A 23,007-nucleotide genomic window follows, 5' to 3' on the forward strand; every position below is an offset into this window, starting at 1 on the left:
GTTCAATAAAAGTTTTAGATCTTTTGTTATCCAAGGCTTGTTGTTAGGATAATATTTTATTTCTTTTTTACAAGACACGAGCTGTTCACAGAATTTTAAATACTCACTCACACAGTCATTCAGCTCATCCACACTATCACATGATTCGATAAAAACATTCCAGTCAGTGCATTCAAAACAACCAAGCAAATCTTCACACACACTTCCGTTCCAGATCTGTACACTTTTCTTTACTAGTTTTACACGTTTAAAAACAGGGCGGTAGGTGGGGAGTAGCAAGAGCATGCAGTGGTCAGATAAACCTAATGGGGCACGGGGTAAACATTTATAACTATTTTTAATATTACACAGGAATAAATCTAATGTTTTTTTGTCCCTTGTCTCGCAGTCCACGTATTGATGAAGTCCCGGGAGAGTGAAATCTTTACATTGGTTAAAATCACCAGTGACCATCAATACGGCATCGGGCGACTTCATTTGAATGTCCTGTATTTCTTTCTTCAAAATATTTTTCGCTGTGTTGTTGTCTGATGATGGTGGAATGTAGACGTTGATGATGATGACATGAGTAAATTCCCGGGGTAGATAATAAGGTCGTGACGAAACAGTAATAAATTCAATATAATCGTCACAATACATTTTCTTTATTTGACAATTATTGGGGTGGCACCATTTGTTGTTAATATATGTGCACACCCCACCCCCAGTTCGTTTATTTACATTAGTCCGATCTCCTCGAAATAGTGAGTATTGTTCAATATCAAAACATGATGATGGTATGTGAGGAGAGAGCCAAGTCTCTGTTAACGCTATTATGGAGGCTTGACGATAGTCATTATTGTAACGACACAGTGAAAACAGTTCATCAATTTTTTTTTCAGTGATCTTACATTACATGTCACTACACAGGGTAAAAATGGACGAAAAGGCCGTCTGTTAAATTTTGTTTTTATTCCTCCCTTTCTCCCCTCTTTCTTACTTTAATAAACGATGTGTCAATAGTGGGTGGTGGGGGTGACACGGGTTGGAGGGATCGGAGAGTCTCTGGAGTATATATTATCGATAGGCTTTTGGCAGCAAAATCACAGGCTAAAACACCATTTATGCTTATAAATATACTAATAAATATAAAAATCAGGAACAATATATACTTCACATCCATTTTGAATAAAAATTAGGCGTAAATTCCGGCGATTGAATGATAAATGAATAAAAATATGTGTAGAAATAGGTAAACATTCACAACACGTCTGTTGTCGCCGGAAGCCAGCGCCAATCGGACTATAAACGTTCAAGGTTACTCTTAGTTTTGTGTGTTATTTCCGGCTGGCGTATGTTGTGAGTATTTTACCTAAGCATCATTTCTAATAATGGTTATAGTAAGGTAGCATGTCCAGAGACAGAGAGAGAGAGAAAGAGAACGAGAGAGAGAGAGAGAGAGAGAGAGAGAGAGAGAGAGAGGGGGGGAGAGAGAGAGAGAGGGAGAGAGAGAGGGAGAAAGAGAGAGAGAGAGAGAGAGAGAGAGAGAGAGAGAGAGAGAGAGAGAGAGAGAGAGAGAGAGAGAGAGAGAGAGAGAGAGTCTATTTCTGTCTTCAAACGCACACGAACACATTTCAATTCCAATGTTTATTTAGGCAGTTTCCAATATGAATTAGATACGTTATCTTGATATTTACAATTATCAAATTAAAATACACGCAAACACAAACACATTACACACACAAACACATTACACACACACACACATACACACACAAACACATACACATACAAACACATTACAAACACAAACACATTACACACACAAACACATTACAAACACAAACACATTACACACACAAACACATTACACACACAAACACATTACACACACAAACACATACACACACAAACACATACACACACAAACACATTACACACACAAACACATACACACACAATCTGTCACTCTTTCCCTACAACCACTACAACCACCTCCACCTCTATATTATCATCATCACCATCATCATCATCATCATCATCATCATCATCACTGCCATTACTATTACAACCACCACTACTACCACACCATCATATCTTGAAGCACCACCACTACTACAACCACCTCCACCTCTATATCATCATCATCATCATCATCATCATCATCATCATCATCATCATCATCATCATCATCATCATCACTACCACCTTCACTGCTTCACCCAGCACCACGTAATTGTCATCCCATCATACTACCTCTGCTACAACCACCACCCATCATTATCAACATCATCATCATCATTACCACTACCACTACTAAATCATCATCAACACTATCACCATTAATACAACAATAACTACCACATCATCCTGACCACCGCTACTACAACATCCTCCAACACATCAATATCACTACCACCTCTGCTACAACTACCACCACCAAATCTTAATCTCACCACTACCAATGTTTTTGTTTATTCATCTTCACAACGCCACTACCACATTATCTCATTCGTCTGTAGTGTTGCATTCATCCTGTTTTGTTGATAAAGGGGAAACCCGAAACGTCTATTTTATCTGTTTTGTATATTAAATTTAAGCTTACATTAAATTTCACATTGTTATCGATTAAGTTTAAGACATTTTGATTATCGGGTTAACGTGGTGTGACTGTAGTCTGGATTTGTTTGCTTTGGCAGGGTTCCCAGGTGCGTAGGATTGAGGAAGATGCAATTACCATTATAAAATAAAGCTCTCTTAGCTTTGAAATTCACGTATTTTCAGTAATCGACAAGGATGAACTTCAACGTTATTATTGTGAGTATTCCTTACTCATTTCACATCACATAAGTGTTAGACATTCGATCGATACGCATATAACAAGAGTTCCGTTCTGTGTTTATAGTTGTAATGTGGACCAATCAAGAAATATGTCGTTGTATTGTGTCAATTGATAGTTTAAATAAACAGTTCTGTTCACCAGATTGATCGTAGGGACAAAAAAGACAACGTGTAATTTTTAATGTACAGAAGAAATGAAGTTGACGTCACTCAGCTCCTTGTTATTGTTTTTAGACCGCCTGTTGGGTGATAAGTTACACATAGTTTTATGTCTTGATGCATTCCACCTAGCGAGCAGATGTGAGTATTTTACCTCAACGCAAAGCATCGATATTTTTTTTTTGCTAGAATCTAATGAAAACTAATCACCAAACTGATGGTCGACGAACAAATAACAACAAAGAGCCTCGTGAGTTCAACGAATTCATTCTATACAGCAATCGTGTGGTTTAGAAGAGAAAGTTTATCAGCTTGGATCAATCATTAAACAGTACACGATATTGAAGACAGGCCTCTGTTTTGATCTATATTTCCTCGGAATGACAAGTCGTTTTTTCCTATTTTCGATAGAAACCTTTTACATTTTAACGGGAGCAATCCATATCCAGGTTTTTGTCCAACCGAGTCATCGATCACATGATTTGTTGCTCTCCAATGATTGGATATCTTAAAAATAAATGTAATTACTTCATACAAGTTGCAATCATAACTATTGGTCAAGTTTAACAAAATAGCCTATTGTGTTGTTGGGTACTTCAATAACTGTAAATACTTTTCTAATAAGGTAATTTAAGCAGATTTGCGATGTGACAGATGACTCGAGAAAGATAATATAGAATGTTCCCATATGTTGTCGAAAAAATGTGTTTACAATTTCTCATTTCTGGTCATGTCGCTCGTTCAGCGGTTGGTAATAATACGGCGGAGTTCCCAAAAGCAAGAATGTAAAAATCATATATTATTCTACCCCTCTCGCTGGAAAACCAGATCATTTTGTAGTAACTACGTAATCGTTGAACAGTGCTTCGAATGAGTTGAATAGAACAGTAAAGTTGCTGCCCCAAACGTAAACAATAACAAGTTGCTAGTGATTTCCGTTAGGGACCGGAATAATTTACGCACAATATAGGTCTCCCAATTTTGTAGTTTGAGTTGTATGCAATACACTTTCAGTATTGAAAATATGTTTACATAAAATCTAACAGTTGCAGAAATAATAATATAAGACTAAATTATTCTGAAAATCAGGCTCCGAATAATTCTCGTTCTGTTCACACCAGCGCAATAATTTGCTCTGGTCTAAAAATAGATAGACTGTAATTTTTGATAAATTTTACCTTTTGTTCCATAAAATATCCATATCTAGACATTATTTGATACATGATCGAGTATTTATGAATATGTGTTTCTTTTGCCACCTAACAGCCAAATTTTAAAGGTTATTTTCTTTCTATTATTTACATTGGAACGTGAGCTGTCAAGACAGGAACATGTGGTTTGCCACGTGCTTCTCGACCTTTGTTTACGTTTGGGGCACCTAACTTTACTGCTCTATACAGAATTTATTCAACGATTGCAGAATATTTGCGCACATTTTATTGGTGTGAAATAAAGTGTAAAAGACAGCTGATAAATAATATTTTGATGCGCATGAATACAAAACCAACGCTTTTAGTTTTGGGTCAAATCGTCCTTCAAGCAGGAGAAAGATACAAATTATGATGAATAGAAGTACCAATACCATACCATTTGGTTACAGAATATCTAATAATCTACTTGTAAGGATGGAATAACCGTATTCCTTCATTTCTTTGTATTTATTACAGTCGTTATATTTTTATCGTGCAATAAAATACACGCAAGCTCGTTGTGCACGATCAAAATAACTCGTTGAATAAATACAAAGAGATGAAAGAATCGTATATTATAACACATATTTTGTATTATCTAATAGGAATAAACGAATCATGATAAAAATGAATTAATGACCGCTTGTTATTGGCTTAAACAAATTAAATCGAAGGTCAAAGTAAGCAGTCATTTATCGAAAAACTAAGGAATTCTGACTTTCATCTTTTAAAATGATTTTTAACGTTCTCTGCACCGATCGGAAGTTGTATTGAATTGATGACTTCTGACCTTCACCTTTTAAAATAAATTTCCATGCTCAGCACAGACTGAACTTGTATTCAGTTGGACCACCATAACTTTTTACGTCACATAAATAGTTTTAAAAAAACAAAAGAGGATAATACGCAAAAATGTGTTTTGTTTTGTTTTGTTGATACTTTATAACAAAAATCTACTTCTATTCTCGACTGACTTGAAAAATATTGATCCATTAACTTTTCTCCTAATTTCATATTTACTGGCTTTAACGATGATTCTATGGGAAATTCTACATATGGAGTTTTTTTATATTACAATTTTTGACAAATCATATAATATTTCGTAACCAAAGTCGGTCCCATCACTCGGTCAATATATTAAAATATGTCACGTGTTGAATGTAAGTGTTATATTGGTCAGAATGAATAGGCTATAGCATGATTTAATAGGTAGATCAAAAAATACTTAAATTTCCAATTTTCACCAAAATACCATTTTGACATGTGGTTGACCCTGGAAAATAATCTATTTTTTAATTTCCCATTACAGACATTCCTGGTTTCTGCAATGTTTGCTTTATCCAATTGCCAAAGATGTTCTCTGAAAGGAGTAAGTATTCGTTTTACAATAGCTCTACAATGATATCCGTATACAACCAACATCCCCGTCAGATGTGTTGTTTGACTTTAAATAAGGTAGACTTTATTGATTATAAATGGAACACAATATGATAAAGAACAGAAAATTTTGGACCAACAAACGGTGTTGACTTTAAGCAGAATTTTAATTTAAGAGTGTTTCCTCTATGCAGATTCTACTGTACTGCTAACTTTTCCAATGGAGTGAATGTGACTCATTAGAAAGGGAACGCCAAAAAGCAAATAACGTTTTGGCTCTTGGCCTTCCTCAGGTTACACGCAGATAATGAAGAGAGATAAAGAAAAATATATAAATTTTGCAACCAGGCAAAAATAAGGGGGAGGGGTGGAAAGGGAGAGAATGAGCACATGGATGCTAAATCGCAGGCACAAACTGGCAGACCGGTTTTGTCAAGCCAATATGACGCACACACACAAATTGATTGGTAATTAATTACAATTTTTTGGGGGTCTGGCCAACAACCATTATCATTATCCTCCTCTCATCATCATCATCCTCATCATCATTCTCATCATCATCATTCTCATCATCATCATTATCATCATCCTCATCATCATCATCATCATCATCATCATCATCATCATCATCATCAGCAGCATCATCATCATCATCATCATTATCATCATCATCATCATCATCATTACCAGTGCAAGCACCACCATCGCATCATCATCACTACTACCACTTCTACAACCACCACCATCGTCATCATCGCCATCTCAACCACAACTACAACCACATCATTACCACCACTACTAATACTGCAACCATTACAACCACCACATCAATATCACTACAACTTCACTACTAGATTTACCACCACATCATAATCATCACTAGCACCACTACCACAACCACCACCACTTCACCATCCCAGATACTACTATTACTACAATCAACACTACAGCATCATCATCATCACTGGCATTACAACCTCCACCACATCATTACCATCACTATTACCACCATTACGACTACTACAAATATCATTTTTATCACACACACACACTCACACACACACACACACACACACACCACTACAACAACCACCACCACGACATCATCATCACAACCAATACTATTACAACTACCACCATCCATAAATCACCGCTACCATAATTATAACTACCGTCACCACATCTTCATCACAACCATTTCTACAACAACCACCATGATCACATCATCATCACTGCAATCATGAATACAACACATCGTCATCACAACAAGTACAACCATCACCACCACCACATCATCACTACCACTATTTCTACTACAACCGCCCAATCACATCACATCACTACCAGTACCACTACAACCACAACTACAGTACCATAATCACATCATCACTACCACTATTTCTACTACAACGACACGATCCCATCACATCACTACCAATACTGCTACAACCACCAACATCACATCATCACCACTACCAACGCTACAACAACCACAATCACCACCTCATCATCACTACCAATATAACTACAGCCAAAACCACCACATCATCGCCACTGCCAATACTACTACAACAAAGAAAAACTCATCATTTTCAATACTACAACAACAACAACAACAACAACAACGACTACTACTACTACTACTACTACTACTACTACTACTACTACTACTACTACTACTACACTACTACTACTACTACTACTACTACTACTACTACTACCTTACTACTACTTACTACTATTACTAACTACTACTACTATACTACTACTACTACATACTACTACTACTACTACTACTACTACTACTACTACTACTACTACTTACTACTACATCTACTACTACTACTACTACTACTACTACTACTACTACTACTACTACTACTACTACTACTTCTACTACTACTACTCTAACTACTATACAACAACAACAACAACTATACTACAAATAACTACACTACTACCTACTACTACTATACTACTACTATACTACTACTACTATACTACTACTACTACTACTACTACACTATACTACTACTACTGACTACTACTACTACTACTACTACTACTACTACTACTACTACTATACTACTACTACTACTACTACTACTACTACACTACTACTACTACTTACTACTTACTACTACTACTACTACTACTACTACTATACTACTACTACTACTACTACTACTCTACTACGCACTACTACTACACACTACATACTACATATACTACTCTATACTACATACCATACACCCTTTCTACATACTACTCATTATCATCATACTACTCAAACACCATAACATCATCATCACACAATATGCAACCAAGTATAGAGGTTTCGGAGCTTTGGGTAGTATTGGACATTGTGTTTCCCTGTCATATAGTACTGAACGGTGTTTCTTTTCTTTTCTTTTTTTTTTTTTTTTTACAAAACCCGATAAAGTTATGGGAAGTGGGCAGTAGTGGGGAGTGAACCAGGGACTCGGGGAAGTGTAAAACTAAAACAATGGGGAGTGAGCCTGGGACAATGAGATGAGGAGGTTGTTTCCTTTTTTTACGAAACCAGCCGAAGCCCGTGGAAAGCGGACAAAGTTATGGGAAGTAGGCACCATTGGGTCGTGAACCTAAGACTATGGGAGGAGGAGGGTTTTTCTTATTTACGAAACCCGCCTAAACCCGCCAGAATCCACAAAAATGACCTAAGTTAATGGAAGTGGGCAGCAGTGAGGAGTGAAGCAGGGCCTCAGGGAAGTGGACACCAGTGGGGAGGGAACCTGGGACTATGGGAAAAGTATATCAGAGGGAATTGAAACTGAGACCATGGGAGATGGATACCAGTGGGAATCGAGACCGGACTATGGAAGGTGGGCAGCAGAGGATAATGAATCCGAGACTATAGGAGGTGGGCACCAATGGGAAATGAACCTTGGGCTACAAGAGGTATAAACAAGTGGAGAGTGGAGCCGGGAATATGGGAGGAGGACACCAGTGGAGAGTGAGCACAGAAGGTTACTTATTTTTTCCGAAACCTACCGAAAATGTCTAAAGTTATGGGAAGTGGGCAGGTACATTCCCCATTGTCTCAGTTCATTCCCTTCTGGTGCCCACCTATAGTCTGGATTCAAGTTCCACTGGTATATTTCTCCCACGGTCACGGGTTCCTTTCCCTCTGATATCCACTTCCCACAGTACCAGGTTCACTCCCCACTAGTGTCCACCTCCCCTAGTCCCTGGTTCACTCCCCTCTGCTGCCCATTTCTCATAACTTTGGACGGTTTTGGTAGGTTTCGGAAAAAATAAGTACTCTTCTGGGTTTACTCCCCACGGGTGATCACCTCACATTTTCCCGTCTTATCTCTCGACTATAGTCAGGCTTCCGTTCCCACGAGTATCCATCTTCCATGTTCTCATGGTCATTTCCGCTGATATCTTCTTCCCATAGTCCCAGTTTCACTCCCCACTGATGTACACTTTCTTCAGTCCCTGGTTCACTCCCCGCTACTGCTCACTTCCAATAACTTTGTCGGGTTTTGTAAAAAAAGAAACATAATATTTTCTTTATTGACATTGTTTATTGTAATTCTTTCGAATAGCGTCTGAAAAGCATGTGAGCCCAATTTTAAGTTGGCTTCTCTGTAAATTGTACCTTGTAACTACATGCATTTTGGTACTTTGGTACTATCAACCATGTCAGAGCATGACGCGTGTGTGTGTGTGTGTGTTGTGTGTGTGTGTGTGTGTGCAAGGTTGGAGAGAGAGAGAGAGAGAGAGAGAGAGAGAGAGAGAGAGAGAGAGAGAGAGAGGAGATGAAATAATGAGATGAAATGTAAACCGAAACTGAAGGTTGATGCAAGCTAAAATATGCTAAAATAGGGAGGGGGTACCGATGAATTCATGACACGTTTACAATGTTGACAAGCAGTGTAATCATTGTCATGATAAGCACCAAAATGTATTTTTTGCCCTGACGATGATTACATTTCTTGTCAAGATAATAATAATAATATAATATAATGAACTTATATAGCGCCTAGTTCCAATTTGGAATTGCTCACTGGCGCTTTACATCAACACATCATGTATGATATACAAATATAGAACTGGCATGTTAAAACCACACAAATTCGATGATAACATAATATATTATAATAAAATACATACTAAGAGTCCAAATTATATGCCCTACAGAAAAGCTCAGTTTTTAACCGTTTTCTAAAGATAAGTGGATTTTCACTATTTTTAGTTTCAATATTGATGGAGTTCCACAGTCGGGGGGCATGGTGGTCAAAGGATTTCTCATGAAAAACTAACGATTTTGGGGGTTCCCTTAGGATATTTAAATTAGCAGATCTTAAATTTCGACTGGGTTCATAAAGGTGGATAAGTTCCTGAAGGTAAACAGGAGCGGAATTGTTTAAGCAATTGAAAACATGGGTGAGTATTTTAAATTCAATCCTAAACTTTACAGGTAGCCAGTGTAGGTCCTCCAAAATCGGTGTTATATGCTCGCGCTTTTTAGATAACGTTACCAATCGAGCTGCTTTGTTCTGTATCTTTTGGAGTCGATTAATGACATTATTATCACAACCATAGAGCAAGCTATTGCAATAATCAAGGCGGGTAAGAATCAAAGAGACCACAAGAAGTTTAGTAGTATCAATATCAAGAAGCCTTCTAATAAGATTGTAAACACGTTATCCATAGAAGGATAGTAGTTAATTTCAAGACTGCTCCCACTAGTTCTGGAGCCTACCTACGTTTAAAGTAAAACTATTTTAAAATAAATCTTTATTTCCCTTATCTCTCTCCCCCACTCTCCTTCATTTAATTTAAATATCTATAGCAACATAGAAACGCTCTCTCTCTCTCTCTCTCTCTCTCTCTGTGTGTGTGTGTGTGTGAGTGTCTGTCTGTCTGTCTCTCTATCTATCTATGTCCTTCCTTTGCACACATGCACCTTGCTCTTTCTTAGCCCATCCCCTCCCCCTCCATACCCCCCCCCCCTTTGTCACAAATTAATTTGTATAAATGTAATTTTTTTTCTCTTTCTCATCATTATCTGCGTGTAAACCTAGGAATGCCAAAGGCCGAATCGCTTACTTTGTGTTGCCCCTTTTTATATGATTCACTCTCTTTAATTTTCTCTCCATTCTATTGATTCGTTTAAGCAGCCCTAGCTTTTTGTTTAACGTTTCCAGCTTCCCAAAAGAGTGGTGGAATATCAATGTTTTACTGTGGAGGTACTGCAAGTCGCCTTGCTCAAATTCAATTTGCGGCGCTGCACTGCGGTTGGCACCTGGGTTATTCCAGTCTTCCCTTGGAATAGACCCTAGAGACATATTTCCCCTATGAGATGAGTAAAGGAACTTTTTTTTTTTTTTTTTGTTGTTTTTTTGTTGTTGTTGTTGTTGTTATTATTATTAGTTCCAAATTTCAACATTTCAAGTTCAGCCCAATGAAAACGTGACTATCTTTTTTTTATCTAAAGACTTGATTTTTAGTACTGATTACAAGCTTCAATTTTACAGTTTTCTGATGTATGTAACTGTATTGTTTAATTTTTCTGTGAATTTTGGAAATGCCTTATTATTCCTTATTTTTTACCATCTAATTTGAAGAAAGTATATTTTGGTGAAGATGCTAAGTTTGGTTAATTGATTTGATTGTATTCAATAGTATATATTTTGGGATTTCATTTGATGTCTTATTTGGGTACTAGGTGATTTGTCTGTGTAGTGATGTGTAAGTTCAAGTTAGGGATTATAATTTATGCTCTCAGCGGGATTTGAAAATGGGGTTTTGGCCATTTCAAATGCGACCAAATCTACCATGTTGGTTGCGGTATCATAATTCTAAGAATTATAGGTAATGACATGTGTAATAGAGTCAGACAACCGGGTAGCTGATGCCGGCGAGTGTGATAGAGACAACCGGGTAGTTGATGCCGGCGAGTGTGATACTGATGGAGACAACCGGGTAGTTGATGCCGGCGAGTGTGATACTGATGGAGACAACCGGGTAGTTGATGCCGGCGAGTGGTAGTAGTGGTATTGGCAGAGTGTAGAGGCCGTGGGAGTGGATGGATTCGGTCCCGGGGTCGACTTAAGAGTTCCAGACTGTAACTGCGGCGGTGGTGCTCAAGTGAGGAAGATAGATCGAGACAATGAAGTGACAGTTTAGTACTACTGTTAGTGATAGTAGCATGACTTCATGTGTCAGAAGTAGAAGTAGGGAGTTGATTTCATGAGCGAAGAGCACACACCACAGTCAAGTCCGGAGACACCATAGTCTACCCGAGTCCCTAGCCCATCCACTCCAGGGTAGTGGAGGCGATCAAACAACAAAGGCCAGGATGTAAAATGATGAAGTCTTTATTCAGGAACAATGGAACAGATCATTCTGTTGAATGGATCAATGAATGAATGAAACGAATCAATGGCAGAATCATCTAATATTAGCTATAGTATAGCAGTTAAAAATAGATTTAACGCGGACGTCAGAGAAAGCACCTACGTCACTGGTCCAGGTAAAGGGATCCATAGACTGAAGTGAGTAACTCGATCGAGTTGTGTGCATCTTCATGATTTAAACAAATTAATGCAAATAACATAGGACATGTATGAAGGAACGAATAAGTCTAAACTCAAGAGTTATGCTACAAAATCAATCATAGTGAATTGCAGAGTTAAAGAGTAAATGTTTAGCTCGTAATTAGTAATCAAAGGCGTTAACGTTATGGCTGTATGAAATATTTAAGTAGCAATTATTAAGTATACAGAAGAACCAAGTAGATTTAGATGACTCAAGGTAGGTGGTTAGAAAGCTATGATTTGCCAGAATTAGTGATATAAATTTGTAAATGATCATAGTTGTTAAAATGAAGTTATAACGATGTGAAGTGATGAAAGAAAGCACACAAAAATATAGTATCAGGCCAGAAGTCACACCCAGCCGAAGATAAAAATAGTACTACATCGAGGGACTACCTGTGTAAGGGCTTAACACACAACACACAGTGTACTATTGGTCATAGTAACACACACGAGTAAAGAAATGTTGATATCAACCACAGAGGCACACAGTCTTGCATTACTTGTATACATTTAAATAGTGATGGTAGAGACAAGTAGTAAAGAGTAATAGAGTACAAAATCAAATAACATTAGATAGAATGGTCATTCTATTACACATGTAACAGGTACCGTAACACATTATTTGCTGTATGTACAAGGGGGAGGTAATATTTAAGTTCCGTTTTGTTATAACATTTTTGCTTTCTACAGCACATGCAAACATACTACATGAAAGTTTAGAATATCAGCTACGTATCGTACCATTTATTTTCCCACATAATCGACGTCGCGAGTAACACAGAGCTGTCAATGCTCAACAAGTTGGCGCATGCTGTTAAAGTGAAGACTCCTGGAAATCTTTCGATGCACCATCAACGCAAATTTGCCATTGCCTCTCAATCATTGTTGTGGTGGTTTCCTTTCAGATACTTATTGATCTGAGAGAATAAGAAATAGCTAGATGAGGCAAGATCTAGGGGTGCCTCAGGTCGGAAGTTTGAACTTAATTAATGCATCTTGGGTTTGACGACCGGTGTGTCTTTTTTACGAAACCCGCCGAAACCCGCCGAAACCCGCCGAAACCCGCCGAAACCCGACGAAACCCGACGAATCCCGACAAAGTTATGGGAAGTAGGTGGCTGTGGGGAGTGAACCTAGAACTCAGGGAAGTGTACACCATTGGGGAGTGAACCTGGGACTGGGTTTCGGCGGGTTTCGTAAAAAAGAACCAGTGCTTTTTTACGAAACCCGCCGAAACCCGCCAAAACCCGGCGAAACCCGACAATATCCAGCAAAGTTATGGGAAGTAGACAACTGTGGGGAGTGAACCCGATACTCAGGGAAGTGTACACCAGTCGGGAGTGAACCTGAGACTAAGGTTACCGGCCGGTTTCGGCGGGTTTCGTAAAAAAGAATTAGTGCTTTATTACGAAACCCGCCGAAACCCGACAATATCCGGCAAAGTTATGGGAGTTTGGCAACAGTGGGGGGTGATCCTGGGAGTCAGGGAATTGCACACCAGTGGGGAGTTAACCTGGGACTGTGTTAAAAAGGATATCAGTGGGAAATAAACCTGGGACTAAAGGGAGATGGATACCATTGAAAGTTGAAGCCGGATATGGGAGTTAAGTACCAGAGGAGAATGAACCTGACACTATAGAAGGTGGGCGCCAGTGGGGAGTGAACCTGGGACTCAGGGAATTTCACACCAGTGGGGAGTTAACCTGGGACTCTGTAAAAAGGATATCAGTGGGAAATAAACCTGGGACTAAAGGGAGATGGATACCATTGAAAGTTGAAGCCGAATATGAGAGTTTGGTACCAGAGGAGAATGAACCTGACACTATAGGAGGTGGGCGCCAGTGAGGAGTGAACCTGGGACTATGTAAACAGGAAATCAGTGGGAAATAAACCTGGGACTAAAGGGAGGTGGATACCATTGGGAGTTGAAGCCGGATTTGAGAGTTGGGTACCAGAGGAGAGAGAAACCTGACACTATAGGAGGTGGGCGCCAGTGGGGAGTGAACCTGGGACTATGTACAAAGGATATCAGTGGGAAATAAACCTGGGACTAAAGGGAGATGAATACCATTGAAAGTTGAAGCCGGATATGAGAGTTTGGTACCAGAGGAGAATGAACCTGACACTATAGGAGGTGGGCGCCAGTGGGGAGTGAACCTGGAACTATGTAAACAGGATATCAGTGGGAAATAAACCTGGGACTGAAGGGAGATGGATACCATTGAAAGTTGAAGCCGGATATGAGAGTCTGGTACCAGAAGAGAATGAACCTGACACTATAGGAGGTGGGCGCCAGTGAGGAGTGAACCTGGGACTATGTAAACAGGATATCAGTGGGAAATAAACCTGGGACTAAAGGGAGGTGGATACCATTGGGAGTTGAAGCCGGATTTGGGAGTTGGGTACCAGAGGAGAGAGAAACCTGACACTATAGGAGGTGGCCGCCAGTGGGGAGTGAACCTGGGACTATGTAAACAGGATATCAGTGGAAAATAAACCTGGGACTAAAGGGAGATGAATACCATTGAAAGTTGAAGCCGGATTTGGGAGTTGGGTACCAGAGGAGAGAGAAACCTGACACTATAGGAGGTGGGCGCCAGTGGGGAGTGAACCTGGGACTATGTAAAAAGGATATCAGTGGGAAATAAACCTGGGACTAAAGTGATATGAATACCATTGAAAGTTGAAGCCGGATATGAGAGTTTGGTACCAGAGGAGAATGAACCTGACACTATAGGAGGTGGGCGCCAGTGGGGAGTGAACCTGGGACTATGTAAACAGGATATCAGTGGGAAATAAACCTGGGACTAAAGGGAGATGGATACCATTGAAAGTTGAAGCCGGATATGAGAGTTTGGTACCAGAGGAGAATGAACCTGACACTATAGGAGGTGGGCGCCACTGAGGAGTGAACCTGGGACTATGTAAACAGGATATCAGTGGGAAATAAACCTGGGACTAAAGGGAGGTGGATACCATTGGGAGTTGAAGCCGGATTTGGGAGTTGGGTACCAGAGGAGAGAGAAACCTGACACTATAGGAGGTGGCCGCCAGTGGGGAGTGAACCTGGGACTATGTAAACAGGATATCAGTGGAAAATAAACCTGGGACTAAAGGGAGATGAATACCATTGAAAGTTGAAGCCGGATATGAGAGTTTGGTACCAGAGGAGAATGAACCTGACACTATAGGAGGTGGGCGCCAGTGGGGAGTGAACCTGGGACTATGTAAACAGGATATTAGTGGGAAATAAACCTGGGACTAAAGGGAGGTGGATACCATTGGGAGTTGAAGCCGGATTCGGGAGTTGGGTACCAGAGGAGAGAGAAACCTGACACTATAGGAAATAAACCTGGGACTAAAGGGAGATGGACACCATTGAAAGTTGAAGATTGATATGGGAGTTGAGTACCAGAGGAGAATGAACCTGACACTATAGGAGGTGGGCGCCAGTGTGGAGTGAACCTGGGACTCAGGGAAGTGCACACCAATTTGGAGTTAACCTGGGACTGTGGGAGATGGATAACTGTGGGTATCCGAGCCGAACTAAGGAGTTGGGTACCAGAGGAGAATGAACCTGACACTATAAAAGGTGGGCACCAGTGGGGAGTGAACCTGGGAGTCAGGGAATTGCACACCAGTGGGGAGTTAACCTGTGAATATCTAAAAAAGGATATCAGTGGGAAATAAATCCGGCTTCAACTCCCAATGGTATCCATCTCCCTTTAGTCCCAGATTTATTTCCTACTGATATCCTTTATACATATTCCCAGGTTAACTCCCCACTGGTGTGCAATTTCCTGAGTCCCAGGTTCACTCTCCACTGGCGCCCACCTCCTATTGTGTCAGGTTCATTCTCCTCTGGTACCAAACTTTCATATCCGGTTTCAACTTTCAATGGTATCCATGTCCAAGGTTTATTTCCCACTGATATCCTGTTTACATAGTCCCAGGTTCACTCCCCATTGGCGCCCACCCCTATAGTGTCAGGTTCATTCTCCTCTGGTACCAAGCTATCATATCCGACTTCAACTTTCAATTGTATCCATCTCCCTTTAGTCCCAGGATTATTTCCCACTGATATCCTGTTTACATAGTCCCAGGTTCACTCCCACTGGCGCCCACCTCCTATAGTGTCAGGTTCATTCTCCTCTGGTACCAAACTCTCATATCCGGCTTCAACTTTCAATGGTATTCATCTCCCTTTAGTCCCAGGTTTATTTCCCACTGATATCCTGTTTACATAGTCCCAGGTTCACTCCCCACTGGCGCCCACCTCCTATAGTGTCAGGTTTCTCTCTCCTCTGGTACCCAACTCCCAAATCCGGCTTCAACTCCCAATGGTATCCACCTCCCTTTAGTCCCAGGTTTATTTCCCACTGATATCCTGTTTACATAGTCCCAGGTTCACTCCCCACTGGCGCCCACCTCCTATAGTGTCAGGTTCATTCTCCTCTGGTACCAAACTCTCATATCCGGCTTCAACTTTCAATGGTATCCAACTCCCTTTAGTCCCAGGTTTATTTCCCACTGATATCCTTTTTACATAGTCCCAGGTTAACTCCCCACTGGTGTGAAATTCCCTGAGTCCCAGGTTCACTCCCCACTGGCGCCCACCTTCTATAGTGTCAGGTTCATTCTCCTCTGGTACTCAACTCTCATATCCGGCTTCAACTTTCAATGGTATCCATCTCCCTTTAGTCCCAGGTTTATTTCCCACTGATATCCTTTTTACACAGTCCCAGGTTAACTCCCCACTGGTGTGCAATTCCCTGACTCCCAGGATCACCCCCCACTGTTGCCAAACTCCCATAACTTTGCCGGATATTGTCGGGTTTCGGCGGGTTTCGTAATAAAGCACTAATTCTTTTTTACGAAACCCGCCGAAACCGGCCGATAACCTTAGTCTCAGGTTCACTCCCGACTGGTGTACACTTCCCTGAGTATCGGGTTCACTCCCCACAGTTGTCTACTTCCCATAACTTTGCTGGATATTGTCGGGTTTCGCCGGGTTTCGCCGGGTTTCGGCGGGTTTCGTAAAAAAGCACTGGTTCTTTTTTACGAAACCCGCCGAAACCCAGTCCCAGGTTCACTCCCCAATGGTGAACACTTCCCTGAGTTCTAGGTTCACTCCCCACAGCCACCTACTTCCCATAACTTTGTCGGGATTCGTCGGGTTTCGGCGGGTTTCGGCGGGTTTCGGCGGGTTTCGGCGGGTTTCGCAGGGTTTCGGCGGGTTTCGGCGGGTTTCGTAAAAAAGACACACCCTTTGACGACAAGTCTATGGTCTCGCATTGTCATGGTGCAATATCGAATATACTCCCTCGAACCCATGCTAGTCTATTTTTGAGTGTTCGTAGAGTTGAAACATATTGTTTAGAGTTTACTTTTTGTCCTTGTTCAGGAAATTATATGTGAACTATTCCTTCAATGTCTCAGAAAATGGTAAACAAGACCGTTCTCGCAGAGACAACGAAATTGAATTTCCTTGGTCTTGGAGAAGATTTATGCCTGTAATCCATTGACTACACTTTGGTTTCCGGGTTCTAGTAGTGGATCCAAGACTAAGATCACTTATAATTTTCTGAAGAAAAGTATCTCCTTACTTTGAAATGTTGGGTAAATATATCTTTCTCTTCGTTTCATTTCTGAAGTAACATGTATGGGGACCCACCGTGCAGAGACTTTTCTGTAATCCAAGAGAGATGGCATTTAGTTGATTTTTCCATAATTATCTGGCCACCTTTATATTGTTTACTTTCCGGTTTCCTACTTCCGATTGGAGTCACAGTCACTCTCTCTTTTATATATTTTTTTTTTTCTTCCTTTCTTGGTTCTTCTGTTTTGATGTGATTTGTAAAAGAAGTGTTGTATTTCACTTGTTAGGACCCTTTGCTTGTATCTTTGACTTCTAAGCGATTTCAATCTAAGTATACCGAGGGGTGCTCTTGGTGCCCTATCCGCACCATTTACCTTTGCCTTATTTATCCTCAGGTGCCTTTGAGAAAAGTATACTTTTAGACTACCTTATACATTTTCTGTTCTTCCAATGCGTCACAAACGCCGTAAAATTCTTAAAAACACAGAAACCAACCCTTGACATGGAATAATTGAAGTACGCAAGCTTGTTTCGCTCTAGACTATATCAGTACGGAAAATTACTTAAATGTTTGTGATATTCTAAAAGAGTTAATTATTTGTCTTTGGGAATTAATTCTGTAATTCTACCAAAAAATACGTTAAACTAATATGTCTGTAACTTCTAGGCAATGTTCGCAAAATCCCATTTTTCTAGAACTTTAATCAACGATAGAAATGTGTTAAGTAAGTGGTGGGCTATTTATTATGTTGGAATTTCCCCGAAGATAAAGATCACCCAGACCAAAGCATTTTGGAGCACCTAGTATTACTAAAAGTCAATAACTTTATTATCCAAAACAGAATTACCATGATATAATCCCTATCTTCTTACTTGTCAACGAATGGGATATAAGCGTGGTCCCCATTTACAAATACAATACTAGATATTATTGCTGCGGCGCTTCTGTTATTTTTACAATTATAATGGTGGTGATGATGATAATAATAATAATAGTAGTAGTGATGATAATAATAATAATTATTATTATTGTTGTTGTTATTGTTGTTATTATTGTTGTTATTATTGTTATTATTATTATTGTTATTGTTATTGTTGTTATTATTATTATTATTGTTATTATTATTATTACTATTATTGTAAGTATTGGTGGTATTACAATGTTGTATTTTTATGATTATTTATGGTATCATTTTATGCTTTGGTTTCATGTACCTTTTTTTCTCACTTTCATGTCTGTTGTCATCAAATTGTATGGATTAAAATAAAAGTTATTTTTGTTTGTCTTATTTTGACTATGGAACTGATACTTATCATAGCAGACCTGCCTACTTGAAATAGGAAAATGTAATAAGTAGTTTTCAGGGTAAATAACATCGTAGACATTTTAACTACCCTTAAAAACCACCAGTTTGTCCTTATAATGCGTGGGGAAAAATATTAACTCTATGTGATAGCTCTGGCACCAGAACTTCGTTTTCAAGAAATGACATTTAATTAAAAAACCTTTATTATATCCAGCCCAGGATTTAGCCGTAGTACTACGGGAATTTTCGTGGTAGTGAGGAGGTCTGTTGTGATGGGTATCAATAATTTTTTATTTAAAAAAAAAATTTTTAAATGTGAAAAACTGATTGGAAATGTAAAAGTGATGGTAGTGATGGTAGTGACAATGGTAATGGTGGTGGTGTAACGGTGATGATTGGGGTGTAAGGATGATGGTAATATTATTATTGTTATTATTATTGTATTCTTGTTGTGTGTTGTTGTGTTCTTCTTCTTCTTCTTCTTCTTCTTCTTCTTCTTCTTCTTTCTTCTTCTTCTTCTTCTTCTTTTCTTTATTATTATTATTATTTTATTATTATTATTATTTATTTTATATTTTTATTATTATATTATTATTATATTAATTATTATATTATTATTATTATTATTATTATTATTATTATTATTATATTATTATTATATTATTATTATTATTAAATTATTATTATTATTATTATTATTATTATTATTTTTATTATTATTATTATTTATATTATTATTATTATTATTATTATTATATTATTATATTATATTTATATTATTATTATTATTTATTATTATTATATTATTATATTATTATTATTATATTATTATTATTATTATTAATTATTATATTATTATTATTATTATTCATTATCATTATCATTATTATTATTATTATTATTATTATTATATTATTATTATTATTATTATTATTTTATCATTATCATTATCATTATTATTATCATTATTATTTATTATTATTATTATTATTATTATTATTATCATTATCATTATCATTATTATTATTATTATTACTATTATTATTATTATTATTATCATTATCATTATCATTATTATTATTATTATTACTATTATTATTATTATTGAACGCATTGATGTTATTACGAGTGTTGTATTTTTGTGTGGTGTATCAGTTTATTTTTTGGTTCCATTTACCTTTTTTTTTCCACTTCATGTATGTTGGCATCAAATTGTTGATTTATTGGCGAAAGCCTAAGATTGAATAAACTTTGAAACTTTTGATTAAACATCTAATCTTATCTTCCACTTGTCGTTGGCATTCCTTTCTTTTTAACAAAGTAAGATCGTAACATTCTCACATCTTACTATATCTAGTACTTGTTCTTTTGAAATCCCAATTCATCGGCGACATTTTTAATTCCTTTCTTTTTTCTAAAATAAACAAAAACCGTCAGCATAAGTCTCGTATATCTGGCTATATATTTGATTCATCATCTGAGGACAGCGTGGCTAAGCGTTATGGTCTTTGCATGGCACCCGAAAAGTACCGAGTTCAACTACTGATGCCTGGGTTATTCCAGTCTTTCCCTTGGATTAGATCCTAAATACAAATTTCTCCTTTGGGATGAATAAAGGGAATTGTACTGTTTATTGATGATTTGTGTTTAAAAAAAACAAACAAACTCACAACACTTGCTAGCGAATATAACGTACGAACTTACAACATTATGTGTAGCCTTTGCCGTTTATAGTCGATTGATACAGCGTTGTAACTACTCACAATAATGGCTGACTAAAAACAAGAAGAAAGAGGTAAGTGATGTCAACTTCGTTCTTTCTATATTATACAGTTCCTATTTAAGGCATGTTTGCGGCATGTGATAAATATTATCTAATAATTAATAATTTTCATTTCAGGGTTATAGGTGTCCTCCTGGGAAAACATGTTTAAAAGGTGGTAACAAGCTTGAAAGAACAATAGGAAGATGCTGTAAATATTTTATTAACCTTATATTATTTGCAGTCACAATTCACGCCTCACATTTCATCCTTTTCATTCTATTCTATTAATTTATATTTTGATTATTACTGATTATTGTTGGAAAGAAACAATTAAGAAAAATATGTCGCTAAATATCATTTATCATCTGATTTATGACACTATTTTTAAAGTGGCTACCACCTGAGACAGTTTATACGTATTTAAAATGGGTTTTTACAGTTTTATATTCATTACATATTGTGATAGTCAAGGGAGAAAACTTGTTAAATTTTGCAATCCGTACATGAATAAGACAGTGAGAGTAAATTATTTTTTTTATAGTTATAATAATTTCTAAATAATTTTCTTGTAACTGAACACCAAAAAGGAATTATCACATTTTAAATACATTTTAAAGAAGAATTATGGCCAGATAAATTAAAGATAACAAGACTATAACTATCTACAAAATTTTCCATTGTCTACAGTCGCATGCCATGTTGTATGATCATTAAGCATGTGGAAAATGGTGGCAAAAACATGTAACAGTACTATAGCAACCGAATGTAAACTTTGAAAAGATCGTGGATAGTTCAGATATTAGTAGACCTTATCATTACTTTAGCTTTTCTTAACAAAATACGTTTCACAAGTATGTTGAATCCTTTTGGTGTTTAGTTTCGTGATTTCAATTTTGGAACATTTTCTTATATCAATTGGCAAGCAAAATAAAATTCTAAGTAGGCAGAAAAATGAATTTGCTCTCATTTTTTAAATTTTTGTTTGGATTTTCAAAATTTAAAAACTGTTTTACATGGCTATCGGAATACTTTATATAATTTAATAGAAAAAACAATTTTAGATATTTATAAAGTGTTTCTTGTGGTACCTACTGTAAAAAAAAAGCTAAGCATTGAAATCATGACAATAAATTACCATGTCACACGGTGTGAGGTATGTCTTTTTAAATCGGATCTTCTGACCTCTCTTGATGGTGGGCAGGAGGTCCTTCGGTGTGTCTTCTATCCCCAAGATCTGTTTTCTCTTTCCATGTTACTTTCTGTCTTTGTTCTGGATTGAGATCGCTCGGGTTTTCTTGTCCGGGTCTTGGTGAGGATCCTTAGCTGGGAGGGAGACAGTCAAATATATAGCAAATTTTCTTTTTAGAGTGATATTTTTTCCGATATAACTCATCTCTCTGTTATGTACTTTTATTGGTTTGAATATATTTGTAAACATTTATTCTTCATAGCGGGATCATTAGCTAGGACCTGGATGGAACTTGTAGGCAATATTAAAATAGTCACATCAGTGGATTGCTCATGAAATCTTCTGTTCCATATTTTTGGGTCCTAAAGCCCAGTTTGTAGAGCACTTGCTACACAGGTAAAGGGACCACGATCGACCCCAAGCGCAGTCGAGATTTTCCAGTTTAAAAGGATAGCTGGGTCTGTCAGATCTGGCGAAAAGGTTTTTTTCGGTAGATTAATGTCCTATCCAAAGGATAGCAAGCTGTTGCTATTGTCCGTTTCACGCTATAGAAACCGGGTAAACACCGGCTCCATGGGCCCAATAGCTGTGAAGGACTACTTTTTAAAAAAATTGCACCAGTCCACTCTGTCTAGCTGGTTCTTTGGTGAATTTAACTTCATCTACAACTACAAGTTTTCTCTCATATTCCCTTTTATTGGCGCTGAAATGGCCTAATACTAAGAGTGTCGCGAGATCCCATAAAACCCCTGGAGCCAGATCCCCCCACCCCCACCAAAAAAAAAAATAATAACCACCAAAAAACAAACAAACAGGTCTTTTATTTTATATTCATTGAATTCCTTTTTATAATCCTTTTATCTTTAATTTTTCAACAGACCCAAAAAGCGGTCGTTAAGGAAGTGAATACCATCCTCCTGGAAGCGTGATACAAAGTGTGTGTTTGTGTGTTGTTGCTGTTCTTGTTGTTGTCATCATGTGACACAAATAAACAAGATTTAAAACATA

The 23,007-nt window shown here is 37.9% G+C and overlaps 1 long non-coding RNA gene across 1 annotated transcript; it reads left to right on the forward strand.

Annotated features, from left to right (window-relative positions):
• The first annotated feature begins 996 nt into the window (after positions 1 to 996).
• On the forward strand, positions 997 to 23,007 carry LOC144977757 (uncharacterized). Its single transcript, XR_013646395.1, has 5 exons — positions 997 to 1,338; positions 2,679 to 2,796; positions 5,479 to 5,538; positions 20,946 to 21,018; positions 22,878 to 23,007. It is a non-coding gene; the product is annotated as an uncharacterized LOC144977757 (long non-coding RNA).

Source organism: Berghia stephanieae, chromosome 8 (assembly GCF_034508935.2).
Source record: "Berghia stephanieae isolate SIO BIC M18660-M18661 chromosome 8, UCSD_Bste_1.3, whole genome shotgun sequence".
NCBI lineage: Eukaryota > Metazoa > Mollusca > Gastropoda > Nudibranchia > Aeolidiidae > Berghia > Berghia stephanieae.